At 42.2% G+C, this 15,821-nt stretch overlaps 1 pseudogene; it reads left to right on the forward strand.

Annotated features, from left to right (window-relative positions):
- The first annotated feature begins 5,989 nt into the window (after positions 1-5,989).
- LOC108788249 lies at positions 5,990-12,602 on the forward strand (annotated as a pseudogene).
- The last annotated feature ends 3,219 nt before the right edge of the window (positions 12,603-15,821 follow it).

Consider the following 15,821-nt stretch of genomic DNA (forward strand, 5'->3'; position numbering starts at 1 on the left):
CTCAGTGGCATCCATTATCAGTATCTGATTGGTGATACAATTCATCACCTAGCTCTTTTTCTTCCTTTGGAATAAGTTACACTGTATAACAAGAAGTCTAACTATAAGCAGCAGACACCTTATGGAAGCATTCTACCCTTATAACAAATATACCATATAAGCCACCCATACAAGGCGCAATCTGGCCGTACAATGAACTTTAGATTTACCAAATCTAAAGTCTCTGCTTGCAGTGACTCTGTTGGAAGTCTAATATCCTGCAGGCAGCTAGGAAGGAGGAGTGTTAGAGATTTGGCTTCTACTCCCACTGCAAAGATTGCACTCATCAGACTGCTGGTGACACCCGGGAGACAGGATATTCCATACGGTTCAGTAAGTGAGACTTGTCTAGATACAAGTGTGTGTGTTGCTCTTGAGTTTTGCCACTTGTATCCTCAGGTGTGTCTCTGATCAACAAACTTCTACTGTATGCTGGCCACACCGTTGGTTTGGCTGTTGGCAATTTACTTTGTGTCTTGCTTGTATCCTAAACTCAGACCTGCCAGGGTAATATGGATCTGCATCAGTTGATGTGTGTTAACTGCATCAGATGTCACTCCCATTGGATCTCTCACTCCTAAATCACAGACTAGCTGCTAAGAAAGCTATACACATTTGTCAGGTTTTCCTTACCAATTAAGTTACTGTAATCCCATCATTTTATGAATGCAGTGTTTGTGGCTGTGATCTCGATGAGATCCAATCAAAATGTATAATTTGATTACAGATTACAGTTCGGGTAGAGCTCCTTTTCTGTCTTTTTTTCTGTACATTTGTTTTTTCACCCCTTTTTAACAAGGGATGTACAGTGCTGTAAAATATGTTGGTGTTTAATAAAGGGTAACCACTATTAAAGGTACTTGTGACAGTAGAGCAAGGAGCAAACAAGTGATCAAACTTGAATTTGGATTCAATAACAGTTGTAATGTGCGAGCATTGAAAGGAGCAGTCTGTCCTCCACCCAGCCAAATGTTTCTGTAAGAGACGATCATTTTTCACAAAGTGCGTGCAGGAGGTGGACTGTTCACACAACTGCAATTACAGCTGCAAAATGTTTCCACATGCTGAGTGCATTGCGAAATTTCCAGTAACTGTGAGGCTCTACAAAGGCTGTACATACATATCACATCCAAAATTATTCAGAAAATATGATACTGGTATGACAAAATGTGTACTCACTGCAAAATACACAACATATAATTATTTCTCAACCATTGAGGGACACAGGAGTACAGATACAGTTTGGTTATACTGCTGCCTACAAAAGAATCTGACACTTGCAAACAGAAAAATCGTAAGCAATCAATTTGCAATAGCCAATAGTAAACTAGCATTGTACCCGCCCTCTGCTGCAGTTCTCCATCAGGTCCATCAGCAGAGGGCGGGTACAATGCTAGTTTACTAGTGGCTATTGCAAATTGAAATAGCCAATAGGAATGTATCAATACATTCCAATGGGAACATTTTTATTTATTTTTTTTTCTATTCTGACAGTGTTTCTCTCCTGGGTGGCCGGGAGCGGGAGGCTCGCAGAGCGCCCGGGAGAGTTTTTTTTTTTTTTCGTTTTTTGTTTTGACACACTTGGGGTCGGTTGTTCACTCGGCTGACCTCGGCAGCTTAGTGAATAGACCCGTGTGTGTTTTATCATTAAAGTACAGTTTTACACTATGGAGGTGCACTTTTTGTTTCTCAGATCGGCGGTCTTTTTGAGCAGCCTCATCAGTGTTGCCTTTATCAGAGCTGGCTAATTTGCAGTTGGAGGCTCCGGTGTCGTTTTTATTGTTTCCTCAGCTGGGGTTGATCCCTTTTTCAAAGAGCAGGTGGATCAAATGTTGCGAACCTTATACTCCAGCTTTGATTGCTTGTTACAAGCATCTAAAATTCTGTCCCGCATGGGTCTGTTATCCACACAGATTTGCAGGGACGCTGGATGACTTATCCAAAGAGCATCTGACTCAGCTGATCTTTTGATATCGTCTCTTTAGCCTTGCACTGGACACTTTGATCAGTAATGCCACAGGATGCCAGAGCATGCTCCTGTCTCAGCGTAGGAGGTTTAGAGAGCGGTTGGCTAAATTTCACCCGTCTCCATCTACTTCTGCAGTAGGTGCCCTCAAGCCCTCTGAGCTTGACTTCTGCTTATCACATAGGGCTCAAACTCAGAGGTCAGCTTACCCCTTTCAAAAGCTTTCTGCATTAAGGTGCATCACCTATCTACAAGTGGGGTGCTGATTGTGCATACTGTTGGTCCTTTGGGTAGTTTGTACCTGAATGCAAGAGAGGCAGAGAGTCCCCCTTTAAGCCCACGGGCTGAGCCACTGTACAACTGCAAGGAACACTGCACCTTCCCTAGTCTATCTGGATTCCTCCCTCCCTAGAACCCCTTGCTCCAGTCCTCATCTTAAGTCAGGTTCTGGAGCTGTGCCCCATCTGTGTCTCCACTTCCTACCTCAGGAAGGCCCCTCCAGGGTCCCTTCGCAGCAGAGGGACTCCCTGACCTACATGGTTGACTGGGACCAGTTCTAGCTGTTCCTTACTGGGATAAGGATCTGGATCCCCAGCAGCATCTCAGCACACCTGCTGCTGCTTTTGATGGGTGGAGATTATCGCTGCAGAGTCCTGTGTCTCCCTGGATTGTCAACAAGTGGAACACCATAGCCTCCTGTAGACAGAGCATGTCCAGAGGACTTTCTGATGATTGGTCTTCCGGGTACCTTCTTTTACCCTGTCCTTAATTTAGCAATCTGGCTTAGATATTTGTCCCTCCCTTCATGGATGTTGATGCTTTGCTTGATCTGAGGGGGATCAGGAGTCTCCTAGACCAACAGCTGTAGATAATCGTCTCCGCAGCATTCTCCGCAGGTAGTCTCCGCAGTATTCTTCTGCAGGCCCCAATGTTGCCTAGGGGTATAGGAGAGGATGTTTTAGTTTTCATCCTTAGTGTCCCTTGGTGGTCTCATCTCCCCAGTCTGGGGCTAATTTCATTTCTGCCCATCCATGTGGCCTTGTCTTTCTTGCACCCTCTTCCTTCTGTCACCTTGGCTTTGTGGGATCAAACACTTGGATTCTCTAGTGGGCTCAGGGGTCTCTTCACACCCTTGTGGGCTATTGGATTGTACTAATACTATACATTCTCTGATGTACCTCATTTAGCGAGGTTGGTTGTCTGGCTTTGGTTATTGTTCTACCTGTTTTTGGTGGAATGTGGTCAGCTACTCACTGGCTCATTTTGTTATTGTTTTTTTCCCCCTTCCATGTGAAGTCATTACCCTCTTGGTGACCTTCTGCATCCGGGTCTGGATCCCCAGTCCCCCAACATTATCTGAATTCCTGTGTCCCTCAATGAACAAAAAAGACAAAATGGGGTTTTTGTACTTAACATAAAATCTATTTCTTGGAGTCCATTGTCCACCCCTCTGAGTTTTAGTTCATGCTTTTTTAGTACTGCTTTAACACAAAACTGAGAAGACATGCTGGCTAGAAGAGGGCTCTCTTGGGGGCTGGCTTACATTTTTTTTTTGTTTGCCAGTGTCCACTCCTTCTGTATATGGCAGTATAACGGGGCTGAAGTTGAATTCCTTTATCCCTCAATGGGTTCAATCATAAATGACAACCAGCATGGATTTATGAACGACCGTTCTTGTCAGACAAACCTATTAACATTCTATGAGGAGGTGAGTAGCAACCTAGATGGAGGAAAACCAATGGCCGTAGTGTACCTAGATTTTGCATTTGCTACAGTACCTGTTATAATATAAGTAACTATACTAATACTGTTTATAGGGTATTATTCATATCGGGATTATGTATAAATGTGAAGAATATAAGTGATGATTCATTTTCTATATAGTCATTTGTTCAGTTTGGGACTATACACAAGCAGACTAAAGTCTATGGTTCTAGTTGTATTTGCTGCACATATGTCACTCGTCAATCATGTTGGTAGAGATGGCTAGGACCTCCCACATTCCTAATTACTGAGAAAGGCTTTGATAGATAATCGAAAGGTACCCATACACCTTGCAGGGCGGGCTCAGCGGGGCAGGCTTTCGATGATCGCAAGTACGATCAGCCTGTCCAAGATGGGCAGATCATACGTGCTTTTATTAAGCTTACGACCATCGCAAGACAAAAGTCTTGCGATGGTCGTAAGGTGTATGGGCACCTTAAATCAAAGTTTATAAAGTGTTTACAAACTGAATTATATCTCTTTACTGTAATATTTCTTGATTTAAGTTATTCATAAAAGAAAGAATATTGAATTGTGTATAAATATTGATACTTGCGACATTATATGGTTTATATGATAGTTGAATGCATTTTAACTTGTAGTTAAAATGAGGGAAAAGGTGGGGGCATTTCCATCCCCCTCACTCCTACTAGTAGTCTAAGTTTCAGATTTCAGTTGAATATATGTCCCAGAGAAGGACAGGGACACACAAAGGAGACACACATTCTGAGGCACTTACACAAGGACACATGAGGCAGACAGATATTCAAATACTTAACACTTTTATGCCCCATTCACACTAAGCGACACTTACCTCAAGCGGATTTCCACGCAGCGGGATAGCGCGACTGTTCGGGTGACCTTCACCGTCGGGCTACATGCAAAAATCGTGCGACATCCGCGGGAAAAAGGGTCCTGCAACAGCGACGGGCGACATGGAGCTGTACAATAGAACAGCTCCATTGAAAATCATTGGACGGTGACTTCTTGAAATATCGCGCGGCAAATATGCGCAATATCGCGGCGGAAATCGTGCGATTAAATGCCCAGTGTGATTGGGCACTTACAAGAACTTATTTATACATCTACATAACTTTTTATATTTTTTTATGCCATTTATCTTGTAATCATTTGTAACTTTGTAATTAAACACATTTTTGAGTTTTATGCAAGAACGGAAGCAATTTTCTCTTTTTTAACTTCTTCCACCCTACATCTACAAGACAAAAGTATATATTAAAAATCATATTCTACAGTACAGCATAAATGCTTGGGAGCAAGCCTTTCCTCAACTGTACATAGAAGTACCTGGTATGTCTTCAATGAAGATAAAAATCTTTCTTTATGGAACAAATACATACTGTTTGTTCCTCCCATGTGTGCTCAACCTCTAGCGCTTTTCACCATTCTGGCCTACTCCTAGAGATACCTTCTAAGTAAGCCGGAATGGTGAAACATGTTAAAGGTTGAGCATACATGGGGAGGAACAAACAGTATCTATTTGCATTATAAATTAAGATCTATTTTTTTTTATCTTCCGTGTAGACCTTTGTAGTGTGGCTATTTCTAGATTGGGTTGCTATGGGCAATGGCACATTTGTTTGCCTGCACCAGGGATGCAATCGTAGTGCAAGCCAATTCTAGAATGTGAGTGGTGTTTTCTGTGGATCATCTAACAAATGCAGGGACTGCCATTAAAGTGGACCTATTTTTTCCCTCTATGGGTAAAAGCAATGATTCCCTTTAACCCAGCATGGCCTACTCACTTTGGGGGACAGGGGCATACAGTCAGCAGTAAATTATTCTTCACATCAGTGACAGGATTGCATGACTGTATTGGTGCCTGTGGAATGCGGTGTTACTATCTCTGATTGCATAGTCTCCTTTAGATTTTCAAACAACTATGTTGTGTAAAGGTCCGGCGAACATAAACATGTCATAGGTTGGTTAGGCCATTGCACTACAAAATTACTGGTGAATGTAAAGGTTGTACAATCGGATTGTAAAATGTATAGTCGGCTTTAAACTTTGTATTTTCTTTAACTTTGGCTGTTGCCCTAAAAGAACTGCCCATGCCAGCAACTAATCATTTTGAAGTCCGCACGAGACTAATGATAGTAAGAATCTGGTTAATACAGATGATGCATTCAAACTTAATAGCAGGTGTTCTCTCTGCAGTCTTCTAAATGTGTTAAATTTTTATCTTCCCATCAGGTCTTTACTGTCTCTTCCCTGCTGCCGGTTACATGATGCTGGCAGCGGTGTTCTTGCTGAGCGCTGCACTGTTGTGCCTCCTTCTTTTTGCGGTTTGGAAAGTACGTACGAATGGCGAATGGGCACTCTGGTGGCACTGCAACTGCCTGCAACGGCTAAATGACTTTGTAACGGGCACCACGCGGCCTGACAGGATTCTGCAGTTCGTACAGCGCTGGGCCAAGCATGGAGATGCCCTCAGTGTCATCTCTGCCATTGACTCTTTTTGCAGCAAAGTAGAGTGGGCCATGAATGTGGGAGACAAGAAGGGTAAGTGAGTTGAGACGGTCATATGACTTCACTCTGTGTTCTGCTATCACCGTTTTCATAATCTGCATTCTACATGTGCTTAAAGTAGGTTAACTGGTAATTTTACACATCTGCAGACTATGCCACAATATACTGCAATAGCAATTATGCTAAAGGCAACACAAACAACTTTCTGATCATTAAAAAGCCTCCTTGGTCTCCTCTCGGGTAACCATGCCCAGGTACAGTCGGTGTCTATCCAGATCTCTCTCTGTATCCTCTAGTACCTGATACATGTTTGTTGGTGTCAGTGCATATAATAGAGGCTGATTGGCCCACGGTGTAGAACCTCCTACTTTCAGTCTAAATTCTGCAGTGTAGGATTCTGGGAATTATAATAAGTCTTAGGCAGTTATGCTAACGGTATGTACAAAAATAAAATGTAGTGATTGTTTTTATTTTATGAATACCTGACTAGACTTTTTATAAATGTATTTATTTTTTTATTCTAGAGGTTGTTTTACACGGTCTGATCATGTGTAATCCATTTCTCCAGGCATTGCTTGAGATAACTGGGTGGTGTAGTGGTCAGAAGAATGCATGTCATCAGACTTTCAAGATTTTTGGACAGTGATCAATTGTTCTTTTGTTTTCATTTTGGCATGCATTGGGTTCTCTTGTAGAGTAGGGAAAGTCTTATCTTCACAGTTTCTCCCTACAGAAAAGAGGAGAGCACGTGTCCCCAGGAGCACATTGTCAGACATTGTAATCTCCCCAAAAGGGACACAGATGACAATAAAAACTTGACCCCTCTCTGCTCTATCCATAACAAATTATAAAGTATTTTGGAGATGGAAGAAAAACGACAAGAAAAACTAAACATATATACAGATGAAAAGGATACTTATACAGCATTTATCAATGACCACTTATTTCAAGATGGGCTTCCACTTTTAAGGGAACCTATAACCTAGTATAGCAATGACTCCCATCTACTTTTGGAGGCTGCCATTGCCCAACTTTTGGTAGTAATTTTGTTAGCAGGCAAATGTGTATGACTCTGCAGGAGGCATGTTCGGCCCTGGAGCTGTAGCCAATTTCCAGAGTTGGACAATGACAGCCTGCAATGCTACAAACGTTTTCAATAAAATAAACGTGTGTACCTATGCAGGTGTTGCATAAAAAGGACTGAACCCTGGAAGCTGTGCCAAAAAAGTTATCTTTCCCCATTACTGATTTACCGTGCTTTGTTCTGCACTAGCAATCAGAGGCAACAGTGCCTTGGATCTCACACTGCAGATATACAGCTATGACGCTGTAGGCACAGAAATGCTTATGCACCCTCGCATACCAGGAAGTGCTCTGCTATTTTTCAAGAGGAGTTGGGGAAAAATAGATTTTTTTTTGTGGTTTCGCTTAGGCACAATTAACATTTCTATATGTTCCCCAATAAGACAGAAAAACTTCATTTGTTTTAATTTCTGGTCCACTTTAAATACTGCCCACCCCACCTGCATGAGCTTTCCTTCCTTTTATTTCCCCACCACTTCATTTGGAAGCCAGGATCCAAAGCATTTCACACACTAAGCGCCAAGATTCTGATGTTGAACTCTCTCCCCACCTAGCTACACAGCTGAACAACCAATCGCCAGATGCTGTCTGTGTGAGGGTGTGTGTAGGGGGAGGTGCTAGCAGTTAAATGAGTCTGTCATTTTGTTGTACATGATCCAAGCACAGGTCCACTTTAAGCCTGTTCATTCAGGGCTCGTGTGTCTGTGTAATTATTTGCTTTTTTTTTCCCCCTCGTCAGGCGAAATCCTGGATACTATTGTCCTGGAGACCCGCCCTCGTTGGGTGCTGGAGCTGGGCACATATTGCGGTTACTCTACGGTACGGATTGCTAGGTTGTTGCCCCCTGGTGCTCGGCTTATTACCATAGAGATGAATCCACACTACGCCCAGGTGGCCAAAGAAGTGATTCGGCATGCAGGTCTGGAGGCGCAGGTCAGAAAGGGAATGTGTGGTAGTTTTCTATACAATTTCTTTTAAAATATATTCATATTATGTCATTTTCTATCCAGCCAGCTGGTGAAGCTTTAGGTTCTTTTTCCAATTCTCCTTTCCTCCTACTATAAAAAGCTTGTTCACACAGTTTAATAGCTCAACTGTAATTTACAAACAGACCTGAGCGAGCCCAAGGAATGAATATACCCGAGAGGAAGAGCTGAGCAGAATTTTTTGAGTTCCCAGCAAATTTGCATATTCACTCTCAGCCAGTTGTGGGCTAACCCTGGGAGAATGATTGGGATACATAATTAAAACGTAACCTGTGTTTTGCCCAGTCAGTGCCAAGCAACAGGTTTGTGTGTAGTGCCCTTTGATTATAGTAGCATCAATGCTTTGAATAGGCTGCCTTCCATTCCCCCTATACACAGAGTGCAAAAATGTTTGTCTCTCGTAGCAGGTGTATTAAATGGAATGCAGAGTGTTTTCTATAATTGTGTTAGTTATACAAGTAAAACAGATCAGCTTGTTGTAAATAATGGCATCAAATTTTGTAATCTTGTAAAATAAACCATGTTTCTATGTATGTATGTTCAGTTTTTTTATACAGAATATGTACATAGAGCAGCCATATTTGCTCATTTATACACACGTTCTGCCTTCTGTTTTGCTGCACTACTTGATGGTTGTGGCTGATATCTTATCTCAGCAGTTGTGAAGCCAAGTAATTTTAGCAGCTAATCTACAAATCTAAACATTTAATACAATAACTAAAAAAAACTTGTGAAAATTATATCAAAAAATGTTTTCAAGGTAAACACTATATACATAGATTACACAAAATATATGTACATTGAGAATAAAATAACTTTCCCTTTAATTTTAAATTTGAAGCTACTATAGGAATATGTAAGGTATTTAACAGACGAAAAAGGAGAAATTCAGCAAATTGCATTGTTAGGGTTTAGATATGCTTTAATGACTGATTAATTGTTAAGCTTGCTGGAGCAAAAAGATTGTTCAGCTTGCTGGAATCTTTCTCTGATGATGGTCAGTTGCAAAGCATCACTTAGAACTCGCTGACCTCTATGTGCATGCAGCAATGCATGTAAAAGCACATTTGAGGGGAATTTGTCAAAACTGGAGCAGTTGTCCATGGCAACCAATCAACTTCTCTCCAGTTTGCTCAGGTAAGATTTGAAAATGACTCATAGAAACTGATTGGTTGCAGTGCAAATCTGTGCCACTTTTGATAAATTCCACCCATTGTACCCTTTACACTTGCATTTTATGTTCACGCGTTCTGCACAGAGAGAGGGGAAAACTTTGAGTGTAGAGGTTTTTGAAGTAGTGTTAAAGAACTCTGGGAAAAGTTTTATTAACCCTTGCAATGGGGTTACCCCCGAACTGCAAGTGTTAACTGCTTGTTTGTGTCCAAGTAAAAAAAAAAAATATATATATATACTCACCCGATCATTCCAGCCGACTTGTTCTTAGACTGGTTCGCTAGAGACTCTCTTCCCCTCCTCCTACAGCGGTCTAAGAATCCTTGTGTCATGACGCTGTATACAAGTATATAGATGTGAGGAACATTCCATCTGTGCACAGAAGGAAGACCAGAGAAGCAGGGAGTCGGTTCGGCAGTTTAGTTGAGTAGAACAATTTTTTATTTTTTTAGCACCGAGACACAAAGGAGCAGTTAAAGGAGAATTATGGGGAGAGTGAAATACACTCTTCCCTATAATTAGAGCCAATGTGTGACACTAAAGCTGAAGTCGGCTCTATTGATCAGGAACTCGGCAAACACATACCGCCGATCACCGAGTTCCTGATCTTCAGGGTCTGTCAGTCACCGCTCCATGCAGGGTTTCTGTGATTTGACAGCAGAGCTAGCTGTCAATCAGGTGGCGAGGTGATCAGGATTCGTCCCGGCTGCAGCGTGACCTCAGCATATAGCCAGCAATAGCCCGCTATATGCTGAGTTTTGGGTCACAAAACTAAAGAGAACTACAGTATGGCAAAAAAAGAATGTCCCAAAGTTCTTTCAACCCTTGCAATTCGGGGGTAGTCCCACTGCAAGAGTTATTAAAACTGTTCCCTGGAGTTTTTCTGTAACCTTCTTTTTTTTCCAGCAATGTATTTCTTTACATTTTTACCCAAGCAGTCAGTCATATTGCCAAACAGCTCCAACTCTCTCAGCTCGGTTTCCCTAAATTTCCTGTCAAATGCAAGACCACAAGGGAGAATACAGTCTGCAGCAATTGTCCATCTAGTTTCTTGGAGAAGGGAAAGGAGGAGTGTTTTGCCTTGTTGTGTCTGTGTGTTTGTGGACACATACACAGCTTACTAGCACACACAAGGCTGGCTCCATAGGACCCTGCAAGTGAAAGGAGCCACACTAAAGCAGGATATCAGGACCAATGCTCAGGGGACCAGCTGGTTTTGCAAACCACATAAAAATAAATATGAATGGGATTATTATGTGAAATGCGTGATCCTGCTGTAAAATTATTGCAAAATCTGTTACCATTGTCTGTTAACCTTTTGCAATAATGCAAACATGTCAAGTCACAGAATCTTAGGGAATATCCTCAGCTAAGTTGTTTCTTGAAAATTGCTCAGGTTGTCCCTCGACTGTCATGCCAATTAATTACTGTTTTACAGTCCGTACGGTTAATTGATAGACTAAGCTATGGCAAAACAATGAAAGGTTTTGTCAGCTACACCGTGTAAACTCTAGCCAAAGATTGACTTGGACTAGTTTTAAGAACTGACGTAGCTCGAAGCAAAAATAAATCTGTGGCTGAGTGAAAAATCAAGTCTACAATTATCCACAGATGACTTCTCAGATCACAATCGCTCTTTGTACCATGAGAATGTGGATCATGTGACTGCTCAGAGGGTTTCTGGGTTAATAGTCCGTATGGGAAATGAGGGCCATTACTTTCTAATGGAAGTGTCTTCTGTGCTGGAGGATGTCGGCTTAAATGGACAATATCTTTGACATAGAAATGGCAACAAAATTATTCACGGCAAGAAAAATTCCAAAATCCATGTTTTAATGAAAAACCATGTTTTCTGATTTATTTCTGGAAATCTGACATAGAACAAAACACCTGTGTGAGGAGGCTTTGGTTTTAGATAGAATGAGAAAGGATTAGAACCGCTGTCTGGCTGTGCTTCACTTTGTCTCTCTTTTGGGATAGGGGAAGACTCTCATTCATGTTTTATGCTACAGGTGGAACTGTTGGTGGGGTTTTTAGCTCAATCATGATCCCTCAGCTGAAGAAGAAACTGGACATTGAGAAGTTTGACCTGGTCTTTATAGACCACTGGAGAGTCAGTTATCTCCCTGACACCAAACTGCTAGAGGTACGTTTTCGCTGATCTAACCCTTCAGCACTTAATCCTAAAATATGTTTTGGCTAGAGATGCACTTCAAAGATCATGACACACCAATTTTGATTATTTTACTGTAAGATGTAACAAATATCTGTTGTCAGTGGGAATATTTATTATGTTTTCATCCCATAGAAACAAGGACTGCCTGTTAACTGTATTGTTTAGAGACGGTCTCAGAATGTACTGTTTACGATTTGAAAACTGTTCTATTCCACATGATTCTGATTTTGTGCCACTATTATTACACACTCACGTCTTCAAACCAATTTGGGTCCCGACCTATAGTTTTAAAACAGAATACATAGATGAACTGATGATTGTTTCAATATATCTGCTGGGAGTTGTCCTTGATTGCCTTGTCCTCTCCTTTCTAGGAATGTGGTTTGCTGAGAGCCGGTTCTGTTCTCCTGGCTGACAACGTTGTGTGTCCTGGAGCGTCCATTATGTAAGAAACAGCCCTCAATATCAGAGCCAGTATTTCCAGTCTTATCTTGAGTACCTACAGATCGAGGATGGCCTAGAGAAATCCGTCTTCCTGGGTCGATGGCCAGAGCAAGAACTATGCCATGGTCATCTGCAGTCCTGCACCTATCTCTGTGCTCCTAGACGTAGAAGACTCTTACTGGGCAGTGTTGTAAACTTCCATGGATTCCAGTGCATTGGTGACAGCGACAAGCTGTTTTCTTTTAGGATAGAATTTCCTGTGTCTACACTGGGATTGGGCTCCCAGCAGCTGTCAAGGTGTTTTAAAGTCCCTAAGGACTTGACTAAGCTTGGACCACACAGCTGTCAAAGCTTTTCTACTGATGACTTCCGGATTCAGAATAACTCAGTGTCTTTCGAGAAAAAAAAGAAGTTCTCAAGGCTCCTCCTACATCTGGTGACTGATCATGGTATAACCAAGAATACATCGGTTTCTGGTTGATTTTTCAGAATTATGGGATAATGATGATGGGATTCCTCCTTAATCATAAATACAAATGTTAGGGTGAAAAAAGGCAAAGGCATGGGGCATCTTTTGCAAAAAGCTTATAAGAATGTTAAAATAGGACAAAAAAGGGCCTCTCAACTCCTACTTGGTTTCCCATCCTTTTTTTCATTACTTTTTTACATTTCTAGAATCATTAATTGTACCATTCTGATCATTTGTAAAGATCTGCTGCCTTTCCCATATGATTTGGCACAGGCCAACATCCTGCTTCAGTAAGTGTCAAGGGGGCACATTATTATTGGCAGTGGAGAAACAAGATGTGCTATAATACAGCAAAAAGGGAAATGTGGCACATGGTTTACAGAACAAACAAAGAAATAATGGTGGAAGCCTGGTCTGATACAGATTTAAACTGAGTGATTTTAATTCATGCCCCTGCTGCCTGTAGCAAGACTGTTAAACTCTGGTCTCCTCTCCAGCAGTGGTGACCTGTTAGTTGGATGTGCATTGCACAGCCATAGAGAATAAAGCTGCCCATACACCTTACAATTATCTGCAGATTTTCTGTGGTCAGATGGAAAAGGTGCAACAGATTCCTCCATCTACACTTAACTGTGTGGCTGGAGTAATCTCCACCTGGAAAATCTGCAGATAAATTGTAAGGTGTATGGGCACCTTAATAGACATCCTGAGCAGCTAAGGAGTCTTCTAATAAGGCCAGCTGTGTATGTCACTAACAGGCCACTTGAGCAATCTTCATAGTAAGTCTTGTCAAGAAGCATTGCTGGTTGCTTGGAACACAATGGCATCAGCATTCACATTTTAGTAACATGGAGAGTTTTGAAGGAATACTCCTCCTGTCGAGCTAGCTAAGCTTTAGAGGCTTTGCTGCAGCCACATTTCCAAGTACGTAAAGGAAATCTTTCCTAGGAGACCTGTAGATAGATTGTCAGCACTGCTTCTGATTTGGCAAGTACTAGTTCCCCAGCTGCCATGTTTGCCATCTAGCTCCAAAACTTTGTCTATGCCTGAAACAAGCATGCAAATAAGGTTGTCTGACCTCGCAGATGTGCATACCTGTTCTAGATCAGTGACTCAAACCGTATTGATCCCAGTTGATCAGTATAATTGCTAGACAACTAGCATCTTCCGAAGGGGATTGGTATCTCTCATGTGTCTCTTAAGCTGGTCATACACCTTACAATTATCTGCAGATTTTCTGTGGTCAGATGGAAAAGGTGCAACAGATTCCTCCATCTACACTTAACTGTGTGGATGGAGTAATCTCCACCTGGGCCAATCTGTTGCACTTTTTCCATCTGACCACAGAAAATCTGCAGATAATTGTAAGGTGTATGGGCACCTTTTAGAAAGGGCTTGCTTCAAAAGAAGTCCATCAATACAGGAACATGTAGGCTACCATTACTAATCTCTACTTCTAAAAATACTAGTTGCCTGGCTGTCTGACCCTTTTGTTTCCATAATTTGAGTTACTGAACTGGAACAAGTAAGCTAAAAAGGACTTTTATCATTTCTGATTTGCATACTTGGTCCAGGTCAGTGGCTCAAAGTATTAGTCAGTGGGTCAGCCAATTCACTGGCTAAACACATACCAGCATTGTCATGTAGGAGGAAGTGTAGTGATCACATATTCCCCCATACCATGAAGAACTTGGTATTTTTCTTTGCTCGGCAGAGTTTGAGAGTAAGGAATGTGAATATGTAGCAAATGAATGGGGGAGTTATGGGAACCTTTTTGAATGTGGTCGTCAGATTCAATGGGTGGTGATATTTTGGGTACTGGAGTACCTCTTTAACTAATGTTCACACTGCTCTGTAAAACACCCTTTTTTTTATTATCCTTTTCTATGTTTTAATATAAATATATACAGTTTGAAGAGAAGATTATTTGTACAAAACGTTTAATAAAACACATTCTATGAAGGCATTGTCTAATTATACATTTTGACTTCTTTCATTCACTCTAATCCACCTTTCTTTTTTGAGGTCAGTCATGTTAACTCTCTCTTAGTACTAAATCTCAGTGGCAGCACATACATGGGACACCTTATGCCCTTTCATGGCTAAAACAGGGTAACGCCAGAGATGCACTGTTTACATTTAGTGAGACTGTGAAGCTCTGTTAGATGCTATAAAGCAAAAGGCAAAAGTTTTGGAACTCTTCAATCTGCACAGTTGTTGCATTCATCTTCTAAAGCAGTGGTTCTCAACCTGTGTAGCCTCAGGACCCACACTTGTCCTTGGTCATTAAGTCACGACCCAAGTCACACTGCAATGGAACACATGGCATTGCGGTACCGTGTGTTTTCCGGTGCAGGAGATGAACTGTGGACGGGCGGTGCGTTTGGGGTGCTATTTATATGAATGGCAAGGCAACACACCTCCCACACCAGAATGCATAGTAGGTGCGATTACATGGTACAGTGTGTTAATCGCACAGGACTGTTCAATTAACACACTGTACTAGTGTGAATGGGCCCTCAAAAACACTGACAGATGCACACAACCAGAGACACAATCTCACACACACCCAAATTTTTATTTTTTTTAAGATCCCCCAGTTTTCCTACCTTACGAGTGCATCCTCAGCCTGGGGTCCAATGTGGGCTGCTGTGCTGTGACTGAGCTCCATCCATGTGCATTTTCTGTCCCTTGCGCATCCTGTAGAGGTGCCAGGAGCTAGAATGTGATGTCACTCCGGTCCAGGCACCTCTACAGGGAATGCGAGGGAGCTGTAACCAATGCATGTATGAATGGAGCTCCCTCTCGGCCATAGCTGCAGCCTATCGCACCTCAAAATGACACTCCGCACCAGGCAGCAAATTCTGAATGTCTGTCCAGTGTGAGAACTGACACTACTGAGCTAGGGGGAGACTGAGGAGCCTCTCGCATAGAAAAGTGGACGGCATGCAGCGACCCACTGAACACGGGGTCGCGACCCACCAGTTGAGAACCAAGGCTCTAAAGCACTCTCTACAGAGCTAAAAAGGCATGTGGCTATGTGTGCCCAATCTGGGCACCCCATAGGCAGGGCCGGATTTACTCCCCCTGCCGCCCCAAGGCCAGGTTCCACAATACGCCCCGCGCCGCCAAGCCCCCCTCCCCATCAATTGAGAATGGCAACCAGATGTCAGGGCGGGGGGGTGTATTGTGGAACCTGGCCTTGGGGCGGGGCTAGTTTCAATTTTTTTT

Source organism: Nanorana parkeri, unplaced genomic scaffold (genome assembly GCF_000935625.1).
Source record: "Nanorana parkeri isolate BGI_ZX_2015 unplaced genomic scaffold, ASM93562v1 scaffold315, whole genome shotgun sequence".
In the NCBI taxonomy this organism is placed as follows: Eukaryota; Metazoa; Chordata; class Amphibia; order Anura; family Dicroglossidae; genus Nanorana; species Nanorana parkeri.